At 45.2% G+C, this 23,688-nt stretch overlaps 1 long non-coding RNA gene across 1 annotated transcript in view; it reads left to right on the top strand.

Moving 5' to 3' along the window:
* Positions 1–23,688, top strand: part of LOC135219309 (uncharacterized) — a 69,071-nt gene that overhangs the window by 14,453 nt on the left and 30,930 nt on the right. The window contains exon 2 of the long non-coding RNA XR_010315402.1: positions 10,650–10,814. This is a non-coding gene — a long non-coding RNA (uncharacterized LOC135219309). The remainder of the gene's footprint in view (positions 1–10,649; positions 10,815–23,688) is intronic.

Below are 23,688 nucleotides of genomic sequence, written 5' to 3'. Positions count from 1 at the left end.
TCCCACCAAGAAGTGAGTCTTCCTATTGTAAAAGGACCGAAGGTTTGTATGCCGTGTCGGAACAAATGACAATTTGTCCAAAATTGCATTTTTCCTAACTATACAAACCTGAGGTCCTTTTACACATAGTCCCACCTCATGCCACCCCTCACTCTGCAGTTTTTGCTTGGGCCAAAAGCAAAAGTGATTTGTTTACCTCCCAGTCGCGCGCGCGCGCCTGTCGGACAAGCAGTTAACTACCGAACCCCTTGTTCGAAAGCTTACGACCTATCCAGCTGCCGCTAGTACCTTCCTATTGTAAAAGGACCTCAGGTTTGTATAGTTAGGAAAAATGCAATTTGTTCATGAAACTTACCTGTCAGATATATATATAGCTGTATTTTTCCGAATCCGACAGAAATTTAAACACTTACGACACACGCAGTGGGAGTCAGGTGTTAGTAACCCATTCCGCCGCTGGGAGGCGGGTATCAGGAATCATTCCCATTTTCTATTCATATTTTTCTGTCGCCGGTGCTGAAACACCTGTTTGCAGCACCTCCGTCCAGATTTTGGAACTTACTAGCTACTTGAGTATCCCTTTTGGTTTTTCTTTGGTATCTGAATTGGATCGGTGGCTTGGCACACGTTGACTTGGTTTGATTTGAATTTGGTATTGATTTTTCTTTGATCAAGATGTCAGGTCTAGTTCTGCTAGCGCTAGATTTTGTTCCATGTCTGAATGTAGAGTAGGCTACTGAAAGCTTCAGTAGACCCACATTCTGTTTGTAAAGTTTGCAGGGGGAATGAATGTACGTTTGAAAGTAGTTGTAAGGAGTGTGAAAGACTAACAGAGTCGGAATGGAAGGCGTATGAAACCTATCTTAAGAAACTTGAGCGAGATAGGTTAAGGAGGTCTTCCTCCAGGAGTGTTTCAGGTAGGCAAGATTTAAATTATTCTCCTGCTAACCCTCCTTCTGTAGATTATGCTCCTACCCCTGTAGTGTTGCCTCCGGCCCCTGAGACAGTGTCGGTAGAAGGTAATACATTATCGCTAATTCTTGAATCGATTCGTAACTTAGAATCAAAAGTGTTAGCTCTGGAGAGCAAAAGTGAAGAGAAGTGCAGTGAAAGTGCCCCTTGTGTAGTGGAGGGTGCGTCAGATCGGCTCATTCCGCCTCTAGACCTAGACCTCTGCTTGACTCCCAGATTACGGGGAGAGAGCATGTCGAAAGTCGAAGGAGGGTTACGAGGAACCCCCACCGATCTGGCGTGCCTTCGGCAGCTTCTGACGAACCTACCCAGACTGCCAAGGAGCGTGCGCGTGCACGTCTTCTCAAGGAGCGCTTTTCTTCTTCTGAAGCTTCCTCCCCGCGCAAGGGGTGGAGCTCTCATACCGCATCACGTCCGCTAAAAAGGACGGCCCGCGTTCGGGACGCTTCACGTCCAAGTTGTTCTCCGGAACTTTGCTCGTCGCCTGATAGTGCGTTTGCTGCTTTTCCTCCGCAGAAGAAGTGTAAGGATTATTCGGAGGCGGAGTCTTCCCTAGATGTTCTGTCGAGCGCCGCAGTCGCTCTAAGGTGCGTGAAGTGGCGGTTTCCTGGGAGTAGCAAGAAGGCGTCCCCTCGCCACTCTCCTGCTCACAGGATCAGCCCCTCCCAGAAAAGGAGGCTTCACCTACAAGCAAGATTCTTCCAGTCTCTTCAGCAGGCAACTCGAGAATGTGTTTTTCCTTCGAGAGAGACTGTTCCACGTCGCCGTAAGAAGGATGACAATCTTCCTGTGAAGATGTCGAGGCGTTCTCCCTCATCCCTCTCCCTCGCTCGTCTCTCTCCGTTTGAGTCTCCCTCTAGAGTTCGTTCTTTGCTCCCCAGCAACTTTCTAGAGGAGGCGAGAAAATTCGTTTCTCGCTCTCGTGAAGCGGTTGTTTCCGCTGCTACGAAACTTGTGGATAAGAAGCGAGTTTCTTTAGATGCCGAGCGCGCTTCTGTGAAAGTCAAACGCGCTTTAGTGGACGCCGAACGTGACTCGGTGCAAGTTTCGCGAGCGGCCAGTGGACGCTCAGCGAGTTTTAGTGGACGCTCGGCGCGCACCAGTGGACGCTCGGCGCGCACCAGTGACGCTCGGCGCGCACCAGTGGACGCTCAGCGCGCACAAGTGGACGCCAGGTGTACACCTGCGGCGTTTGAGCGCGCTTCAGTCGGCGCCAGTAGATTGGCTTCGGACGCCAAACGCTGCGCCTACGGACGTCAGGTTTCCACTTCCGCAAGCACAAGCGGAGGCGGGAAACTCTTCCTGTTCGCCGTTCTTTCTCTTTTGAGAAAGCTCGGGACTCTTCTTTACTTCCTCCGACTTCTCCAGTGTCTGAAGAGGAAATTAGTGACGCTTTCGTCGAAGTGGACGAAGAACAGCAGTTGGCTCCAGTTTCGACGGACTACAAGGTTTTGACTCGTTTACTACAGTCAGTCTTTGCGGACACTTCCAACCTGAAGCTCCACGTTACTCCTTCCTCTCAGTTTTCGTCTTAAAGCCAAAGCTGCTAAGATCTCGGGCTTTGTGAGAATGAAAAGCTTTCAAGAAGTCGCTTTCTACGAAGCAAGCTTTTTGAGAAAGGTCCATGATTGGATGGAAAAGAGGAAAGCCTTCAGGCAAGACTTCTTTCGCTTTACCACCTCAAGACTCGGTGGCCAAAGCTGGTATGTGGTATGAGACGGGAGAAAACGTCGGAGTTAAGCTTCCAGCCTCAGCTCAAGGAGACTTTGGTAGTATTGTAGACGCCACCAGAAGATCTTTTTTGTCTTCCTCGAAGGCCTCTTCAGGACACTAGAGGTCTTTAATTTTCTTGACTGGTGCCTGGGAGTATTGGATGCCAGGTCCAGGAGTTCTGATTCCATCAGTCTGGGGGGAGCTGTCCAGTGTATTGTCTTGCATGGCAAGGCCGTCAGGGATGGTTCTGAGGAATTGGCTGCTCATTTCAGCACGGGACTGCTTAAGAAAAGAGCACTTTTTGCAATTTTACAGCAAAGTCGGTCTCACCAGCGCAAAAAGCGGATCTTCTTTTCGCTCCTTTTCAGAACATCTCTTCCCCCAGTCTATGGTAAAGGACATAGCTGCCAGTCTCCAGGAGAAAGCAACTCAAGACCTTCTGGCACAGTCTTCTAGGAAGCTACTTCTTCGTCTTCTGGTTCCTCTGCTTTGGAAGAAATCGAAGCCCTTTCGATCCTCCGCTTCCTCCTGAAGCCAGCCCCTCGAGGAAGAGGCTCTTTCAGAGGCAAGACTCCCGCTCCTTCCAAGAGCAAGAAGTGAGAGGGAAGTCCTTCAGACACCGGTAGGAGCCAGGCTTCTACATTTCGCGAAAGCTTGGGAAGAGAGAGGTGCCGACGCTTGGTCTCTGGACATCGTCAAGAAGGGGTACAGAATTCCTTTCCTGATGCTACCCCCGCTGTCTTCGACACCAAAGGATTTGTCTCCGTCGTATCAGGGAGAAAAGCAAAGAAAGTGCTTCACGATCTACTAGATCAAATGATCGAGAAGCAGGCAGTGGAACAGGTCTTCGACCGGAGTTCTCCGGGGTTTTTACAACCGTCTGTTCCTAGTGCCGAAGCAGTCAGGGGGGTGGCGCCCCGTTTTGGATGTCAGCAGTCTAAATCGCTTCGTTACCAAGCAGAAGTTCAAGATGGAGACACCTCAATCCGTGCTTGCAGCTTTAAGACCGGGGATTGGTATTGGTCTCGTTAAGACTTCAGGACGCCATACGTTTCACGTCCCCATCCATCCCCGATCAAGAAAATACCTGCGGTTTGTCCTGAAAGGGAAGATTTTCCAATTCAGGGCACTCTGCTTCGGTCTCAGCACGGCGCCGATGGTGTTCACGTTCTATTTGAAGAACGTTGCGAGGTGGCTCCATCTTGCGGAAATAAGGATCTCTCTCTACCTAGACGACTGGCTTATTCGAGCCTCATCGCAAGACAGGTGTCTGAAGGACCTTCACACGACTCTGTCGTTAGCGAGGTCCCTGGGACTTCTGGTGAATCTCGAGAAGTCGCATCTGACTCCTTCTCAATCCTTAGTCTATCTGGGGATTCAGATGGACTCAGTGGCTTTTCGGCTTTTTCCGTCCCGGGGCGACAACTTCAATGCCTGGACAAAGTGTCGGCCTTTCTAGGAAGGAAACATGCTCGGTGAGGGAATGGATGAGTCTGCTGGGGACCATTTCCTCACTGGAGAAGTTTGTTTCTCTGGGAAGGTTGCACCTCCGACCACTTCAGTTCTTCCTCTCACGCAATTGGTCACGCAAACAGGATCTAGAAGAGGTCTTGTTTTTGACGGAGGATGTGAAAAAGCACCTCAAAGTGGTGGTAATTGTATCCAAAGAAGCTTGTCGGAACGGACTTTCCGCTCAGCGTTCGGTAACCCCGACCTAGTGTTTGTTCTCCCACCGACGCGTCCTCCACGGGTTGGGGAGCAACACTGGGAGGGAGAGAAGTGTCAGGCACCTGGAGAGGGGAACAGGTGTCCTGGCACATCAATCTAAAGAACTTTCAGCGGTTTACCTTGCTCTAAGGTTCTTCGAGGAGGAAGTCTCCGCAAAGTGGTCAGATAAACTCGGACAACACCACAGCCTTGGCATACCTCAGGAAACAGGGGGGAACTCACTCTCCTTCTCTGTTCGTCATCGCAAGGAATATCCTGATTTGGGCGAAGTCGCAAAACGTCACGATTCTGACAAGGTTTGTGTCAGGCGTGGAAAACGTGCGAGCGGACCTTCTCAGTCGGCAAGGACAGCTTCTGCCGACGGAATGGACCCTTCATCAGGAAGTATGCCAGCGCTATGGAAGCTGTGGGGACGTCCTCATGTGGACGTTTTCGCAAACTTCCCGAACGAAGAGACTTCCGCTGTATTGCTCCCCAGTTCTGGACCACCCGGGAGCAGTGGCAGTAGACGCCCTACTGTGGAATTGGTCGGGACTAGACATGTACGCTTTTCCCCCATTCAAAATCCTCGGGGAAGTAATGAGGAAGTTCGCTGCATCAGAAGGAGCGAGAATGACCCTCATCGCCCCCTTCCCCCTGGCCAGCGGCCGACTGGTTCACGGAGGTGATGTCCCTTCCTAGTAGACTTTCCGAGGACTCTGCCCCTAAGGAAAGATCTACTCAGACAGCCCCACTTCGAGAGGTACCACAAAAACCTCCCCGCTCTGAGTCTGACTGCGTTCAGACTATCAAGAAGTTGGCCAGAGCGAGGGGTTTTTCAAGACCTGTGGCAACGGCGATTGCCACCGCAAGGAGGCCCTCCTCAATCGCAGTTACCAATCAAAGTGGGCTGTCTTTAGAAGTTGGTGCAGAAGGAAGGGCATTTCCTCCACCTCAACCTCTGTGAGCCAGATAGCAGATTTCCTTCTTCACCTTAGGAAAGAAGCGAAACTAGCCGTTCCCACGATTAAAGGCTACAGAAGCGTGCTTCTGTGGTCTTCAGACATAGAGGACTCGACTTAGCGAATGATAGAGACATTCATGATCTCATTAGATCATTTGAGACTGTGAAAGTTCTCCAACCTAAAGTACCATCGTGGTACTGAAGTTTCTCATGTCGAGTCAATTTGAACCGCTCCATTTAGCCTCGCTTAGGAATCTTACTAAGAAGACCATTTTCCTAACCGCTCTGGCGACGGCGAAGAGGGTTAGCGAAATTCAAGTCATAAGCAAGCATATTGGGTTCAAGGATCATAGTGCAGTTTGTTCCTTAAGTCCTACGTTCTTAGCAAAGAACGAGAACCCTTCCAACCCTTGGCCGAGGACGTTCGAGATCAAGGGGTTGTCGGAGCTAGTGGGGACCTGAAGCTGAGAGAGTCCTGTGTCCTGTCAGGGCTCTCAAGTTTTATTTGCAGAGAACCAGAGCATGCAGAGGTTCTTCGGAGAACTTGTGGTGCTCTGTGAAAAAACCAGATCTTCCGATGTCGAAGAATGCACTGGCGTTCTTCTTAAGAAGTACGGTTAAGGAAGCCCATGAAAAGTGTAGTGAAAGTGACATGGAGCTTCTGAAAGTGAAAGCCCACGAGTTGAGGCTATTGCTACTTCGGTGGCTTTTCACAAAAATATGGCAATCAAACGATATTTTGGGCGCCACTTATTGGCGAAGCAATTCGGTGTTCGCTTCACACTACCTGCGGGAGGTGAAAGCAACATACGAAAATTGTTACTCGCTCGGACCATACGTCGCTGCAGACACTGTTTTGGGGGCAGGAGGTAGCGCTCATCCTATCCTTTAATGGTTTAGGGGAGTTTTTAACTTGTGTTATGGTTGTGGGGTTGACCGCCTGCGGCGGATCTCCCTTCCATTAGCTTAGTCTATGTGGGTACTTTTGGTAGGCTACGCCAGGTGGTTTGGTTTTTACTTCGTTGCCCTCATTTGTATGGTCAATGGTCTAGTCACGTCGTGGTCCTCGCCCCTGTTGACAGATCAATGAGTGCACCAGCTATATAGGTCTCTACCTCGCTGGCAACTCTAGTAGCACCAAGCAGACTTACGCGGCAGTAACCACGAAGTCAGCTATGCTAACAGGTAAGGAATCAAGATATCAATTATCTGCATATATATGTTTCCTAAAATCTTCTATTCTGTCTACTCCCACCACCAAAGGTGGGATTCAGCTATATATATATCTGACAGGTAAGTTTCATGAACAAAATGATATTGTAATGATACAATTAAGTTTGTTCATACTTACCTGGCAGATATATATAATCATGTACCCACCCACCTCCCCTCAGGAGACAGTGGAAATAAAAATTATGAATAGAAAATGGGAATGATTCCTGATACCCGCCTCCCAGCGGCGGGAATGGGTACTAACCACCTGACTCCCACTGCGTGTGTCGTAAGTGTTTAAATTTCTGTCGGATTTGGAAAAATACAGCTATATATATATCTGCCAGGTAAGTATGAACAAACTTAATTGTATCATTACAATATCATTTTTGGACAAATTGTCATTTCTCTCAACGGCTTGAGGATCACCTCGGGTGATAGCGAGAGGATGCCAGACATCCGAACAGAGGAACAGATGTTCTGGCACATTGTCTGAAAGAATTGGAAGCCAAATTGGTCGGCTCTCCAGTTCCTCGAAGGGTGAGTTTGGATCGAGTGGCCCAAATCATCTCGGATAATTTCTCAGCTCTCTCATAGCTCAAGAAGAGAGAGTTGGTTATGGGCTGGGGCACGGAACGTAACGATCCTCAAGAGGTTCGTTAAACTAGTGCACGTCCGTGCGGGTCTTCTCGATCGAAGGCAACAACTACTGACGTCTGAGTAATCCTCACTTAGAAGTATGTCGAAAGTTGAGGAGAGACTGAGGGCGTCCTTTCGTTAAGTTTTTCGTAATATTGAAGACGAAGGAGCTTCCTCTTAAGTTGTTCCCTTATTCATGATCCTAGAGGATTAGCTTAGTCGCCCACATGTTGGCCTCTAAGAGGTTGGATTCACAGAGGTCATGTAATTCAGAGAATTGTCCAAAGACCCTTCCCGAGAGAATCGGTGTAATCTAACATCGTCACTTAGTGAAGTATCTGATATCTCTCCTCTCTGAGTCTAAAGGCGTTCAGACTATCGAGAAGCGATAAGATCTTCAAGATTAATGGCAGTCTCTTGGCCAAGGCAAAGCAGTGCTGCCTATTTTCAGTGTTCAATCGGAGGGGGCCGTTTCTGGAGATAGTGAATGGAAATGACTGTTCCTCCACCTCGACCTCTGTGAATTTCTTTATGGTTCTATCTTTCCGTATGAAGTATGAGATAAGCTAGAAGTCCTAACTATTGTAGAATATGCAAATATGTTGTTGACGGCCTCTAGGCTCAGAGATTCGGTTCTGTCAAACAACAAAGCTTCACGATCTTTGAGGTCTGGGGAGATCTTGAAATTCTCTGGATCGCAGGTTCCGGCATGGAACTTAGACGTAGTCTGAGTTTCTGATGCCAAAAGCATTTCGAACCTATCCTTTCTGCGAACTTAATACACGTGACCAGAAAGGCTAACATTCTAACCGCTCTAGCCACGGCAAAGAGGGTTATTGAGGTTTTAGCCTAAGGCCATCATCAGAGGTTTTAGCTTTAAAGGACATATGCGGTCTGTCCTCTAAGCCTTCCGTTCTTGATAAGAACGAAAACCTGTCTAACCCTTGACCCGAAGGCTTGGAGACCAAGGGTATGGCACAAATTATTGGGCAAGGGCATTAGAGAGTCCTGTGCCCTGTCGGGTCTCTCAAGTTTTATCTTGATAAAACTATAGAAAGTCGAGGTCAACGGGACAATCTGGCGCGTGTTCCGTAAAAGACCAGACTGGTTCATGTCCAAGAACACCCTGGCATTATAGTCAAGGAGTTCTTTTAAGAAGTCTCATTCATTATGTTTGCATAAAGATTTGAGATTTTTTCTTAATATGAATGCTCAAGAGGTGATGGCGCGGCCTCGGAAGCATTCAACAAAAAAGCATACACTCAGTAACATCCTGAGTTGCCACGCTTTAGCGAAGCAACTCTGTGTTCGCTTCACACTCCCGACGGGGAGGGCAGGTGAAGACGACATTGAGATCTGTAAAATCGCTAGGACCATACACTATCCGTAAGATATATTATTGGGGGCAGCAAGCAACACGAATCCTATCCTATAGAAAAGGGATAGGTGTGCTTTTAACTTTGAAGGGTTGGTCGCTTGAGGCGCGTTCCTTTTCTTTAGCCTAGAAGTTATGGAACTAACTTTGATAGGTTAGGTCAGGTGGTGGTTTTAGCTTCGTTGCCCTCAGAAGTATGGTCATATGGTCTAGTCACATTGTGGTCACGCCCGCCCCCGTTGACAGATCATCTAGAGCGCACCAGCATTACAGGTCTCTACCTCGCTGGCAACTCTAGTACGCAGAAGCAGACTTTGGTGACAGTAATCACGAAGTCGGCTATGCTAACAGGTGAGGAACCAAGATGTATATCATCTACTAATTTAGTTTCCCAAAAAATCCTATTCTGTCTCTTCCCACCATCCGAAGGTGGGATTCAGCTATATATATATCTGTCAGGTAAGTTTCATGAACAAAATGTTATTGTTATAATACAATTAAGTTTGTTCATACTTACCTGGCAGATATATATAATTAAAGTGCCCACCCACCTCCCCTCAGGAGACAGTGGCACTGATAAAATATGAATAGAAAATGGGAATAGTTCCTGATATCCGCCTCCCAGCGGCGGGAATGGGTACTACCACCTGGCCGCCCACTGCGTGTGCCGCGAATTTTGAAATTCTGTCGGACTTCGGAGAATACAGCTATATATATATCTGCCAGGTAAGTATGAACAAACTTAATTGTATTATAACAATAACATTTTTCAAAAATGAATCTGGTTAAAAACAAGTATACTTACTGATGAACATTTGGTATGTACCCTGCATGTAGCCACATCATCCATACAGCCTGATATTGATGAGTTGGTGTCCCAAATGCAACATCAACCATCTCACTAGGGTAGTCTTTCATTTGCTCATTAATGGTTAAGAAAATGTCTGTGTTTGATAATTCTTATGTTAATGATCCCAGTTAACCAATAATAAGTAATTATTTGTTTGTACATTATAGTAATAATAAGGACCAACAGACCGAGGGCTTTTACAACCAACTTTTTGTGGTCTGCATGTCTTCAGGCAGCTGGACACCAGTCCTGGACGAGAGTGCGCTGAATGTCTTTGTCTTGAAGACAAAGTTCAAAATGGAGACAAATCGCTCGATTCTTGCCTCTATCCACAGAGGGGACTGGATAGTCTCCATAGAAATGTATGAAACGTACTTCCATGTTCCCATTCATCCAGTCTCTAGGAAGTACCTGAGATTTGTCTTTAAAGATCAAATCTTTCAGTTTCCGGCCCTATGCTTCGTTCCATCTACAGCTCCCCAAGTGTTCACTCGCATTCTGGCTCTTCTTGCGGGTTGGCTAGATCTGATGGGGGTCATCACTCTTTATCTGGACGATTGGCTTCTTTGTTTCGGACACTTGACTGCCCCTCAGGCATTCACGAGTGTTCATGTTGGTTTTAGCTTGGGCCCATTCAGTAGGGATACGTATTTGAGGTATTGCGACGATTGGCTAGTCCTGGCGAGCTCACACTCACAGTTGCTACAGGACATGGATTGTCTTCTTGATTTTTGTCGCAATCTTGGGATTGTGATAAATTTCGAGAAGTCAGATCACATCCCAAAGCAGAGGACAATGTATCTGATCATGCTGATCGATATGGTAGCAGCCCGAGCCTTCCCTCATGCCACCCCTCATTCTGAAACCTGGGCTGAAAGGCAAAGTGGAGTGTTTACATCCAGGCAGGTGGGTCTCCCTGCCTCCCGGATGGTAGTTACTGCCTAACCCCCTTGCTCAAGAGTTTTAACAGCTGTTTTCCAGCTTCAGCGTAAAGTAATTCCTAATGTAAAGGACCTCAGGTTTGTATAGTTAGGAAAAATACAATTTACTTTAAAAAATTTTGATATTTCATTTATTCTAAAGTGATTATGATACATATGAAAAATTGTGATATTTCATTTATTCTAAAGTGATTATAATACGTACATACAGTACAAAGTAGTTAGCTGATCTAAAAATTTTTTTGTACTATTGGTAATGAAAATAAAATTTTTCAGACACAGCATATGCAAGTTGGACAAACTTCACTTGGTGGTTAGGCCTAACCCCTCTTCAAAGTCAGGTGTTGAAAGGATTCGTCATCATACTAATTGCAAATGTATTTCTTATAACGCTCTTCTGGAATGTGTATGCCAAACGTATTTCACATACACTCTCTTTTAGTAAGTTGTCATGCATTTAGAATTTTTTTTAAATTTAAGACTATGATGAGCATGGTTTTGAAGTTCCAGTAGAATTTCTTTGTTCCTGCAAGGACACAGACCTATTTCTTTTATGGTCTGGTTGTTGAAGCTTGGTGACAAGATAATTAAATACTGCACAGTAGACCCCCCACATTCGCTGGGATGCATACCACGTCCCTCTGCAAATAGATAAAATCCGTGAATGTACTTAAAAATCCCACAGAAAATGCTTGGAACTATCTATTTTGAGGGTTCAAAATTAGAAAAACTCTCTAAAAATGCGTGTACCTGAGTATTTTAACCCTTAAACGCCTATTGGACGTATTTTACGTTGAGATAAATTGTCTTTTGGGTGCCGACCGGACGTAATTTACGTCGACATAGAAAAGTTTTTTAAAAATTCACGGAAAAATACTAATAGGCCTACCGGCCGAAAACTTTTGAATCACGTGCCTTGGGGATGCTGGGAGTTCACAGATCAAGGTGTTGTTTTATTTACAATTGTTACGCAGGCGCGCAAGCGCGAATTTCTTTCTTATTGCACTAAAAAGTATCAGTGACTCGTCTCTGAAATTATTTCGTCACTTTGACATAATTTTTGCACCATTTTAAATTAGCCGTTACATGGAGTATTATATATGAAAATGTGTGCATTTTTATGTAGAATACAACAAAAAAATACTCATGATTGTATCTTTTATCAGTTTTGAAATATTTTCATATAAATAACGAAAAGTGCCAAAATTTCAACCTTTGGTCAACTTTGACTCTACCGTAATGGTCGAAAAATGCAATTGTAAGCTAAAACTCTTATTTTGTTCATGAAACTTACCTGTCAGATATATATATATAGCTGTATTCTCCGAAGTCCGACAGAATTTCAAAACTTACGACACACGCAGTGGTCGGCCAGGTGGTTAGTACTGTCGGGTATCAGGAACCATTCCCATTTTCTATTCAGATTTTCTCTGTCGCCGGTACTGTAAACACCTGTTTTGTTCATGAAGCTTACCTGCCAGATATATATATAGCTGTATTCTCCGAAGTCCGACAGAATTTCAAAACTCCCGGCACACGCAGTGGTCGGCCAGGTGGTAGTACCCATTCCCGCCGCTGGGAGGCGGTCGTCAGGAACCATTCCCATTTTCTATTCAGATTTTCTCTATCGCTGGTACTGTCAACTTGTTTTCAGCACCTCCGTCATTGGATTTTGGAACTTCTTTGGCTACTTGAGTATCCCGATTGATTTTTGGTTATTTGATTTGGATCGGTGGTTAGGCATACGCTAAATTAGTGGATTGTTTTGAATTTGGCTTGATTTTTCCTTAAACTTAAGATGTCTGGATCTAGTTCGACTAGCGCCAGAGTATGTTGTGTGGAAGAATGCAAGGTGAGGCTACCGAAAGCTTCAGTAGACCCCCACACAGTGTGCGTGAATTGTAGGAAACATGTTTGTATGTTTGATGATCGCTGCAAGGAGTGTGAAAGTATGTCTGATTCTGTGTGGAAGGCGTATGAATCATATGTATGTAAACTAGAACGAGATAGGGTAAGGAGGTCTTCCTCTAGGAGTGTAACGCCAGATACACATCCAGTAGAATTTATCCCTCCAAAACCTGTGATGTCTTCGGGCCCTACATTAGTGTCTGTGGAGGGTAATACCCTATCAATGATTCTTGAATCTTTGCGTAGCCTGGAATCAAAAGTGCTCGCATTAGAAGGTGTTAAGAGTGCAGTGGTGTGTAGTGATAATGCCCTGAGTGTTGCAGAAGGGGGGTCGGACAACCGATCTGATGTTCCTTTGGGAAGACCTGGGGGCGCTTCCCAGGCTTCCAAAGTTCGTAAACGGATCTTGAAAGAGTGTTTTTCGTCATCAGAAACATCCTCCCCGCACAGCGGTTGGAGCTTTCGGAAGCGATCGCGCCCTCTGAAGAGAACAAAGACGCTAGATGTCGCACAGGCGGCCCTCGTCTCTGATTCCCCAGAGGAGGACGCTGCACATCCGTTAGCTCCTTCGGTTTTGCGGTCGTCTCCAGAACAATTTGAAGACTTTCCGCCACAAAAGAGAGCAAATATGCAAGATGTCGCACAGGCGGCCGTCACCTTTGGTCTCAGGGAGAAGGACGCATCACGTCCTTTCTCTTCTGCTGTTTTGCGATCGTCGCCGGAGAGGATGTCTTTTGACGACAATGCTTTTGAGTGCCCTGGTTGTGCTAAGGATATACCTGTGGTGGCCCATGTGAGAAGGAGGAGGGCTTCCCCTCGCCCCTCGTCTTCTCACAGGATCAGCCCTAAATCGAGGATTTGAAAGAGGATTGAGGCTTTGCAACATCAACTTGCCTCGTTGGTTGCAGAGAAAGAGGCAAAGCCACGTCACAGGAGGAAGAATGATAAACTGCCAGTCAAGAGATCCAGGCAGTCTCCTTCTCCTTCTCCTCCTCGCCCCGCTCTTTCCCCTATTACTTCGCCTTCGAGATTTCGTGCATGAGGGTCTGGAGAGCACGACGTTAAGGTGACAGCGAGGCTTGACGCCAGGCCTGACGCTCGGCTGGACGCCAGGCGTGGCGCGCAGCTGGACGCACGACGTAATGCTTCTTTAGACATTCGCCGGGGTTCAGAGGATAGTAATGAATCTCATGAAGGAGACTTATCGGAGGAAATAACTGAAGAACAATCTTCTACATCAGTGTCTTCAGATTACCAGGTCTTGGTTCGATTGCTTCGAGCCTCTTTTGAAGAAAAGTTTAAAACTGAGGCCCCTCAGTCGCCTCCTTCGCAATTGTTATCGTCGAAGGCCATCAAGACTCCAGGATTGTTGAAGATGGCGACTTCATTCTCAACAAAAAGGGCTTTTAAGAAAATTCAGAATTGGATGGAGTCAAGAAAAGCCCGAAACAAGAACGCTTTCGCCCTGCCCCCTTCAAGACTGACAGGCAAGGCAGGTCTTTAGTACGAGACAGGGGAGGAGATAGGTTTTAGAGCTCCCTCTTTGTCCCAAGGTGACTTCACTACCTTGGTAGATGCACCGAAGAGATCCCTTTTGTCAACGGCGAAAGTGCCCTGGACCCTTTCTGAGATAGACCATCATCTTAAGGGACTCTTCCGTACGATAGAAGTCTTCAATTTTTTGGACTGGTGTTTAGGGGTCTTGGATAACCGGTCGCGTAGTCCTGATTTGATTAGCCTGGAGGAGCTGTCCAGCGTGCTTGCATGCATGGACAAGGCCGTCAGGGATGGTTCGGAGGAGTTTGCCTCACACTTCTGCACTTCAATTTTGAAGAAGAGAGCAACCTACTGTGGTTTTACTACAAAGGCGGTCTCTATCTCTCAGAAGGCAGAATTGTTGTATGCTCCTCTTTCGAGCCATCTCTTTCCCCAGGCTATGGTCAAAGATCTGGCTGTCAGTCTACAGGAAAAGGCTACCCAAGACCTCCTGGCTCAGTCTGTGAAATGTACGGTTGTTTCTTCGACGTCTGCATGGACACAAGCTTTCAAGAAGCAGAAGCCCTTTCGAGATGGAGTTTCCTCAAGAACACCTTCTCGAGGAAGTACACGTTCCAGAGGCAGAGTCTCTGCTAAACTCAAAGGTAAAAAATGAACCAGCGATCCTTCAGCCACCAGTAGGAGCCAGGCTTCGACTATTCTCAAAAGCTTGGATAGAGAGGAATGCGGACAGCTGGTCGCTCAACATCATCAAGCGGGGGTACAAGATTCCTTTCTTGAAGCCTCCCCCACTGTGCACGACACCCAAGGATTTATCCCCTATTTACCATCAGGAGAAGCAACAGATCCTTTACGATCTGCTCGAGCAGATGCTCGAAAAGAGAGCGGTGGAACAGGTCATAGACCTGGAATCCCCAGGCTTCTACAACAGAATATTCCTGGTGCCTAAACAGTCGGGAGGTTGGCGACCAGTCTTAGATGTGAGCAGTCTGAATCGGTTCGTACAGAAGCAGAAATTCAAGATGGAGACACCTCAGTCAGTTTTTGGGACCTTAAGACCAAACGATTGGATGGTATCATTAGACCTTCAAGACACGTATTTTCACGTCCCCATCCATCCACAGTCAATGAAGTATCTTCGGTTTGTCCTAAAAGGGACAGTTTATCAATTCAGGGCGCTTTGCTTTGGATTGAGCACGGCCCGTATGTTCTTCACGACTTTAATGAAGAACGTGGCGAGGTGGCTTCATCTTGCGAATATCAGAGTCTCTATGTACCTGGACGACTGGCTCATTCGTGCCTCCACTCAAACGCGGTGTCTGAAGGATCTTCAAACAACTTTATCTTTGGTGAAGTCCCTGGGACTACTGGTGAATTTCGAAAAGTCTCATCTGATCCCAATGCAGTCCATCGTGTATCTGGGGATTCAGATGGATTCAGTGGCTTTTCGAGCTTTTCCGTCCCAGGTACGTCAGCAGCAAGGCTTAGACAAAGTGTCAGCCTTCCTAAGGAAAGAATCGTGCTCGGTGAGGGAATGGATGAGTCTGCTGGGGACCATTTCCTCGCTGGAGAAGTTTGTTTCCTTGGGGAGACTGCACCTCAGACCGCTACAATTTTTTCTCAAGGACAATTGGAGGGACAAGAAGAAACTGGATGTGATCTTGGAAATCTCAGGAGAGGTAAAACATCACTTTAAATGGTGGCTAGATCCAGTGAAGCTGTCGGAGAGCGTGTCTCTCAAGCTTTAGAGCCCCGACCTAGTGTTGTTCTCCGACGCATCCACCACATGGTGGGGAGCAACATTAGGGGGGGAAGAAGTGTCGGGCACCTGGAGAGGGGAACAGGTGTCCTGGCACATAAACCTAAAAGAGATGGCAGCCATCTTTTTAGTGCTCCAGTTTTTCCAAGAAAAAGTCTCTCATCGAATAGTCCAAGTCAATTCAGACAACACCGCAGCTCTGGCGTACTTGAAGAAGCAGGGAGGAACACATTCTTGGTCCCTGTTTGCTCTGGCAAAGGAGATCTTGCTGTGGGCAAGTGCACTAGACGTCACGATCCTTACGAGGTTTGTAGCAGGAGTAGAGAACGTCCGGGCAGATCTCCTCAGCAGGCGAGGTCAACTTCTGCCAACCGAGTGGACTCTGCATCAGGAGGTATGCCAAGAGCTGTGGGGATTATGGGGACGTCCGCTCGTGGACATCTTTGCGACGTCCAGAACGAAGAGGCTTTCACTGTACTGCTCCCCGGTGCTCGACCCAGCGGCAGTGGCGATAGACGCACTTCTCTGGGACTGGACGGGGATGGACCTGTACGCCTTTCCCCCGTTCAAGACCCTAGGGGAAGTTATGAGAAAGTTTGCGGCGTTGGAAGGGACGAGAATGACTTTGATCGCCCCGTTCTGGCCTGCGAGAGACTAGTTCACAGAGGGCATGGCCTTCGTAGTAGACTTCCCGAGGACGCTTCCAGTAAGGACAGATCTACTCAGACAGCCCCACTTCGAGAGGTACCACAGAAACCTCCCCGCTCTGAGTCTGACTGCATTCAGACTATCCAAAAGTTGGCCAGAGCGAGAGGCTTTTCTAGGTCAGTGGCGAGAGCTATCATAAATTGATTTGAATTTGGTTTTGATTCATCTTTGCATAAGATATCTGAATCTAGTTAGGCTAGTTTCAGAGTGTGTTGCCTGCAAGGTAAGGTGAGGCTACCGAAAGCTTCGGTAGATCCGCACTGGGTATGCACAAGGTGTATGGGTCATGTTTCTTTGTTGAAAGATCGATGTAAGGAGTGTGAGAGTTTGACTGATTCCGAAGGGAAGACGTATGATTCGTATGTACGCAAATTAGAGCGTGATTGAATCGGGGTCTTCCTCAAAGACTGCATCAGTAAACAGAAGTCAGGGTAGTGAAGCACCACCATCTGAAATTTACAAAAGTCATATAAAAATAATTTAAGCTTTTTTAATCATGCCAATAGCACCTGACAGAGCAAGGATGTAAACTTAACTTGAGTAGCAGGTAAGTATCCGGATTATTATGTCATGAAACTTAATTTTCTTTTTTCTTTTGTGAAATCACCTAAGCTTGCTTGTTTTTGCAGCTCACAAAACTGCTGTTGCCTCTGAGTTTAAAGAAAGGGTCTGGTAAGCATTCTTTGTTGAAGTAAGATGGATTTATACTTGCATACTAATTGGTGTGTTAACTGAATAGTGCAATAACCAGAATTTCCCTATCCTTTTATTTTGGGTTGAGGAAAGAAGTGATGATTTTTCTTTGGCTTTCAAGCTCAAGAAATTTTTGAAAATGAAAGTGCATGCGCCTAAATTACATATAATACAGTGAACCCCTCGTATTCGTGCACTCCAGATTTGCGGATTTATCTCTGGAACATATACATATAACTCCATTTTTTGCAAAAAATTCACTTAGTATTTGCAATATTTTTATTTGTGAAATATCCCCCCAAAATTTTTTTATCAATTTCATCATAAAATGCACTTTTTGTAATTAAACTATTAAAAAACCAAGTATAAGAATTTTTATTGGATTTTTCTTGAGTTTTAATAACAAAATAAGCAGTTTTAATCCTTTTTATAGGGGTTTCAAATATTCGCAGATTCTAACTTATTAGTGGGAGGGTCTGGTACACATCCCTTGGAATACAGGGGGAACACTGTAGTAATGAAATTGAAGCTTATTTTTTTTATTTATAATTTTTGTTTTTAATAGGAAGAATGTGTGTTGAGGTAATGGTGTGAAGTACACCACCATTGATTTATGCTATTTTACTCAACCATGACTCACTGTTAGTTCTTGATTCCATAAGACACCTACCTCCTTTTTCACTCACGTTTTTCATTCTTTTTTTAACGTGAATTGGATAAATGGATAACGTTCAGGTAGTATAGAATTTTTTAAGAATGTATCTGGGTAGTTTTGAGAAGTATCTTATTTGATGGCTTGTGAGACCTTAGGGATATAAGACCTATCCCTAATTTTGGCATGGGATATTAAGAAAAAATCATGTGATTTACACGTAAGCAATTACAGTAGTACCTCGAGATACGAAATTAATCCGTTCCGAGGTGACCAACATGTTACATGTAAAATGGCTAATCTGTTCCAAGCCCTCCAAAAACACCCCAGTAAATTTCATAATAAAGCTAAATTGACCTATAAACAATGAAATACTACAACAATTCGGACCATTCAATACCTAAATTAATAAAAAAATGCAAAATATAACCTGTAAATAAAGTGTATATTAGTGTACACGGTAACAAGAAATATACTGTACGTAAAATGTGGAAGCTTACCTTTCAAGTGAGGCTATCTCCGAAAGTGGTGGCAGAGGATGAGGAGGACAAACGGCAGATACGTATGTACGTACGTACACTTTAAAAAATATACATACGTAACTATCCAAGGAAGATTGCTTCTGCCTACTTTTCACAATGTTCCTGTGTGAGCCTTTTTGGGGGGTGTCTTCTACAAATGATTGCACTTTATGAAAAGCGGCTTTAATTTCTGCTGTTTTTTTTTCTTTTTTTTGTTTTTAGGAATTTTTTAACTTTTTTTTTTTTTTAACTATTTTTTTTTATTTACGTAGGTATTTTTTTTTTTTTTTTTATACAAAATTTCAACTCTCTGTTATTTATCACTTGGTTCTTTTTTTGCACCTCATGACTCTGTTGGCCCGGGTGTCCATCAAAACCCTGTTCAACCAAATGCTCTCTCTGCAACTGATTTGGGTACTGAATGTTCGGCTGCTGACCTTCAACATAAACTGAAGTGCCTTGATTATACTGGTATTCATGTTGTAAATGATTGGTCAACACCCTCTGTTCAGCAGGGAGTGGAGATTCTGCCAACCTTGTAAAGTTTCCAGTTATCCCATGAGAGAGACCTTGATCACTTATCCCATGTGAGAGATCTTGGTCACTTATCCCACGAGAGAGATCTTGGTCAATCATATCATATATGTCGTCACTCAAGAGGTGCTCTTCTTTTTCCATTTTCTGTGAAAAGATATGAGAATTTTTTTTTTTAAATACACATTGACGATCCCAAAAACGAATACTGCGTGCGTACTATAACAATGCTGGTACTGAGTGGCCAAGGCACGCCACCACGTGTACATAGTAGATGCATGATGGGAGGGACGCTGGCCAATAGGAGAGAAGGATCTCATGGCCGCGACTAGCATCAGGAACCAATGGGAGAGCAGGAGGATGGTGGCGAGTCTACTAGTACTAAGCTGGCGGCGCGCGGCGCGAGTTTCAAAATTGTTATCCGGGCAAATCTCGGACTTTCAGAAACCTTTTGTATCTTGAAAACTTTTCGTATGTAGAGCCGTTAAATTTTTCGTATTGGCTTTCGTATCTCGAGTTTTTCGTAAGTTGAGCGTTTCGTATCTCGAGGTACCTCTATATGTTTTTTTTTAAATATATAGCTACATATATAGTATGACAGAAAAAAAATGGGGTAAACATCAGGTAGGATAGCAAAAAAAATCTTTTTATTAATTTTACTGTAATTTACAGGCGAATACAAAAGCAGTAAAAGTACAGCAGGAAACATTGTTGAACAAGCTAACAGTAGAGAGTAAAATACCAGTCTAAGTAGGAAATCAGACAAGCAGAACAGTCTTTTACAATGAAAATAAAATGCATGAATGCAATAACAAAACTTGGCATGAAGAAACAAAAAGCAACTTAAGGGGGCCGGCTGGCTAATGCCATATTTTAAGGACAGGACTTTGATATTCATACCACTTAATAAGGTGACTTGGGACATCTCCAAACTGCATCTGATTTTTGCCTCTGACCTTCGATTTTGTGACGCCAGGGCAATTTATCCCAAAAAAGGGATTTTGACGTAAGGAAAAATCTATTTCTGGGCGATTGGCTCGTGTCGCCAGCGAAATATCCTTTAATCTATTATTTCTAGGGTAAATGTACTAACACATACAGAGAATAAATAAAATAAAGAAAAAAGGTCAGTATAACTGACTCGCTCACCTCTAGGAGGGTGTCGGTATGAACACTAGGCGAGTGAGACCACTACCACGAGCCAAATGCCAATAGAAATCTCCCACTACAAAATCCCTCCAAGAGGGGAGCCGACCACAGAGTGAGCAGCTCGTACTACTACTACTCCATCCCATGCTGCCGACTGCTGCGCCTCTAGTGGCCATCCTGAAGTTAGCAGACAATCTTGGGCGAAGGGATGGGTAGGGTGGGATTTCGCTGGCGACACGAGCCAATCGCCCAGAAATAGATTTTTCCTTACGTCAAAATCCCTTTTCTGGGCTCAGCTCGTGTCGCTGCGCGAAATCGTACCAGAGAAATAGCACAAGATTGTAAACAAAAAGTAATAAAAGAAATCAGAATAGGTCTCAAATAAAAAATAAAGTAAATATAAAAAAGAATATAATTGCTAAAAAGATACAAATACACAGTGATACAAACTAAAAAATATGCTTAAATTACCCCCTTAATCCTAAACATGTTTTCTTAACATAAGGTAATTTACATATGTACAGAGGTAAATTGGCTTACATGTAACAAAATGGTATCTGTGTAAAGGCATGTATCAAAAATATAATAGCAATTAAAACAGTCAAATGAACAAATTAATCAACAATGATAATATATATAAGGAATGTATATGCCTTAATATACAAAACCCGTAATCATTATAAATTGAGATGTATCCCCTAGCCAATAAAAATAAGGGGGGTAACATCCATGATATCAATATGCATAATCATCTGTGAGTGTCCCTAGTCAAAAAATTAATGGGCACCCACTACATCATCATAAAAGCAGCTAAGGCACAAGGTGAATGTAAATGAACACGGTAGGAATAGACGAACTGTTGGGTGAGGCAGGTAGAAAGGAGGACTGAATCTTCTACTACAATTAACTAGAGTCAGGGGAAACTACATTTCCCGCTGCTACTGCTGAAAATTTCAGAGCTTCCAAGGACTTAAGGTAATGACGTTTGAACACTGTCGGCGATTTCCATCCGGTATACTTCTTCAACTCATCGAAGTTCATGTGTTGGAAATAATTAATTGAGGTGGCTACTGCTCTGACATCATGTGCTTTTGGGAAAGAGTCAGGATTGGCTTGTTTAATAAAGTACAGGATTTGTTGCCTGATGCCTTTAATGGATAAAGTTCCACCTTTTTCCCTCTTAAAGAGGGGCCCCGATGAGGATGAGGAGGTCCTGGATAGAAAGGCTCGTAAGGTTGAAACTGGACAAAGGGATACATCTTGTGGAAGAGGTAGTACTTTCCAAGGTTCCCACCTCATCAAAGGATCTTCATTCTTTGCCAAAAAGCTTCGTTCCGGAGAAAGTAGAACTTCCCCTGTGGGAAGGAATTGAATATGATCCGGATCTCTGGATAAAGCCGACAGTTCTGAAATTCTTGCTCCTGAAGCCAGGCTTAATAAAAATAGGGTTTTCCTTAGGAGCATCATAAACGAGCATGTGTCATTATCGTTTCAGAAGCCAGTTTTAGAACATCGTTTAAGAACCATGAAACTGACGTAGGCCTCACAGAAGGCCTAAGTCTAGCACATGCCTTAGGAATAGACGAGAAGTAGGTATCCGTCAAGTCTATGTTAAATCCAAATTGAAATATCTTTTTCAAGGCTGACTTGTTTGTCGTAATCGTGCTAGCTGCTAAACCTTTTTCAAATAAGGATCTGAAAAAGGATATAGCTGAATTAACCGTCATGATTCTGATATCTGACTCTCTCAGGAAGGTTGCTAACTTTTTGACAGCAGCATCATACTGCCTCAAAGTTGAATCCCTTTTATCGGATTCAGAAGAGAATGTTCTGAGGGTCAATATTCGCATCTCTTTTTGCCGCAAACTTCATGAAATCCATAAAGTTAGGGTTTTGAGAATCCTTGAGGAAGCGAACACAGTCTTCGTTTGTACTGACTGGGAGAGCTTGGGACTGGGGATCCGAAGAGGACGAAGGCCAGTTCCAGAATTAGGGGATACCAATTGCTCTTCGGCCAGTCTGGGGCTACTAGAGCCACTTGACCCTTGAATGTCCTGAGTTTGTTCAATACTTTCATAAGGAGATTCATTGGAGGGAAGACGTAAATCTTCTCCCAGTTGTTCCAGTCCAGAGCCAGGGCGTCCGTGGCGTAAGCCAGAGGGTCCAGGTTGGGGGCTACATAAACAGGTAGTTTGTGGTTCGCTTGGGATGCGAAGAGATCCACCTGTAGCCCTGGGACTCTTTGAAGGATCCATTGGAACGAACTGTTGTCTAGTGACCATTCCGACTCTAGGGGTACTGATCGGGATAGGGCGTCTGCTATGACGTTTCTCACTCCAGCTATGTGAGTGGAGGAAAGATGCCAACTGAACTTGTCTGCCAGGGAGAAGATGGCTACCATGACGTGATTTAGATGACGTGACTTGGAGCCTCCTCTGTTTATACAATGTACTACCACTGCGCTGTCCAGGACTAGCTTTATGTGGGAGTACTTTGGTGGGTGTAACCTTTTTAGAGTCAAGAACACTGCCATTGCCTCCAGTACGTTTATATGGAACTGACGGAACTGGCGTGACCAGATCCCTTGAACCTTTTTGACCTGGGAATACCCTCCCCAGCCGCTTAAGGACGCGTCTGTGTGGATGGTGATCCCTGGTGGAGGGAACTGGAGGGGTACTGACATTGATAGATTCTTGACTTTGGCCCACGGCCGACAAGCCGATTCTTTAGAATCAGAGGCACTGAGGATAGCTTGTCCCTGGACCTGACATTTGCTCGCGAGCGCCAGATCCTGGTTAGGTCTTTCAGTTTGGCTTTCATTAAGACGTTCGTTACTGATGCAAACTGGAGAGAGCCGAGGATCCTTTCCTGAGCTCTCCTTGATGCTAGTTTGTGACTTAGAAATTGCTTGACTGACTTCGCTATTTCTTTCCTTTTGGTAGATGGAATCGACAGAGTGTGGGAGGATAGATTCCATTGAATGCCTAGCCACTGAAAGTTTGACTCTGGAGTGAGTCTTGACTGGACTTGTTTATCTTGAATCCTAGATATTCTAGGAACCGGATCACTTTCAGTGTAGCCTTGTTGCATTCCTCGACTGATGGGGCCCAGATCAACCAATCGTCGAGATATGCCACTACCATAATCCCTTGCGATCTGAGTTGTTGCACTACCACTTCCGCTAGCTTCGTGAACACCCTGGGTGCCACGTTGAGTCCGAATGGAACTACCTTGAAGGAGAATGTCTGGTCTCCTATCTTGAAACCCAGATACGGACGGAGTGTCTTGCAATAGGGATATGATAGTAGGCGTCTGTAAGATCGATAGAGGTGGTGACGGCCCCACGGGGAAGTAAGGTCCGCACCTGTGAGATCGTGAGCATCTTGAACTTGTCGCAGCGGATGGCTAAGTTTAAGCGGACAAGTCTAAGATTACCCTTCTTTTTTGTGAGCCTTTCTTTGGCACGCTGAACAAGCGACCTTGAAATTTTAATCTCTTGACTCTCGCTATAGCTCCTTTCTGAAGGAGGTCCTCCGCGTACTCTGTCAATTCTTTGGAAGGAAGTTGACGGAAAGGTCTGGCTGGAGGTGGGTTCGTCAACAGCTCCAACCCAGCCCTTTTTGACACTATGCTCTGAGCCCACTGGCTGAAGTTCCACCGGTGGCGAAAGTGAAACAGCCTCCCTCCTACCTGAAGTTCTTCATTGGTTCTGGTAACCGCCTCGGCCTCCTCTGAAGTGCTTTCCCCTATTAGTTAAGGGGCCTCCCGATCCTCTCCCACGAAAGGACCGATTACCTCTGCCTCCCTTACCCGAGCGGTCATACTTATGAGAAGCTTGACTCTCGAAGGCTTGATTGTAAGCTGGAGAGATGGCGTATGAGGTAGAGGGTTGAG

The sequence above is a fragment of the Macrobrachium nipponense genome, chromosome 1, assembly GCF_015104395.2.
Source record: "Macrobrachium nipponense isolate FS-2020 chromosome 1, ASM1510439v2, whole genome shotgun sequence".
Taxonomy (NCBI): domain Eukaryota; kingdom Metazoa; phylum Arthropoda; class Malacostraca; order Decapoda; family Palaemonidae; genus Macrobrachium; species Macrobrachium nipponense.
Note: the sequence above shows the minus strand (reverse complement) of the source record. Positions and strands in the feature narration are given on the sequence as shown.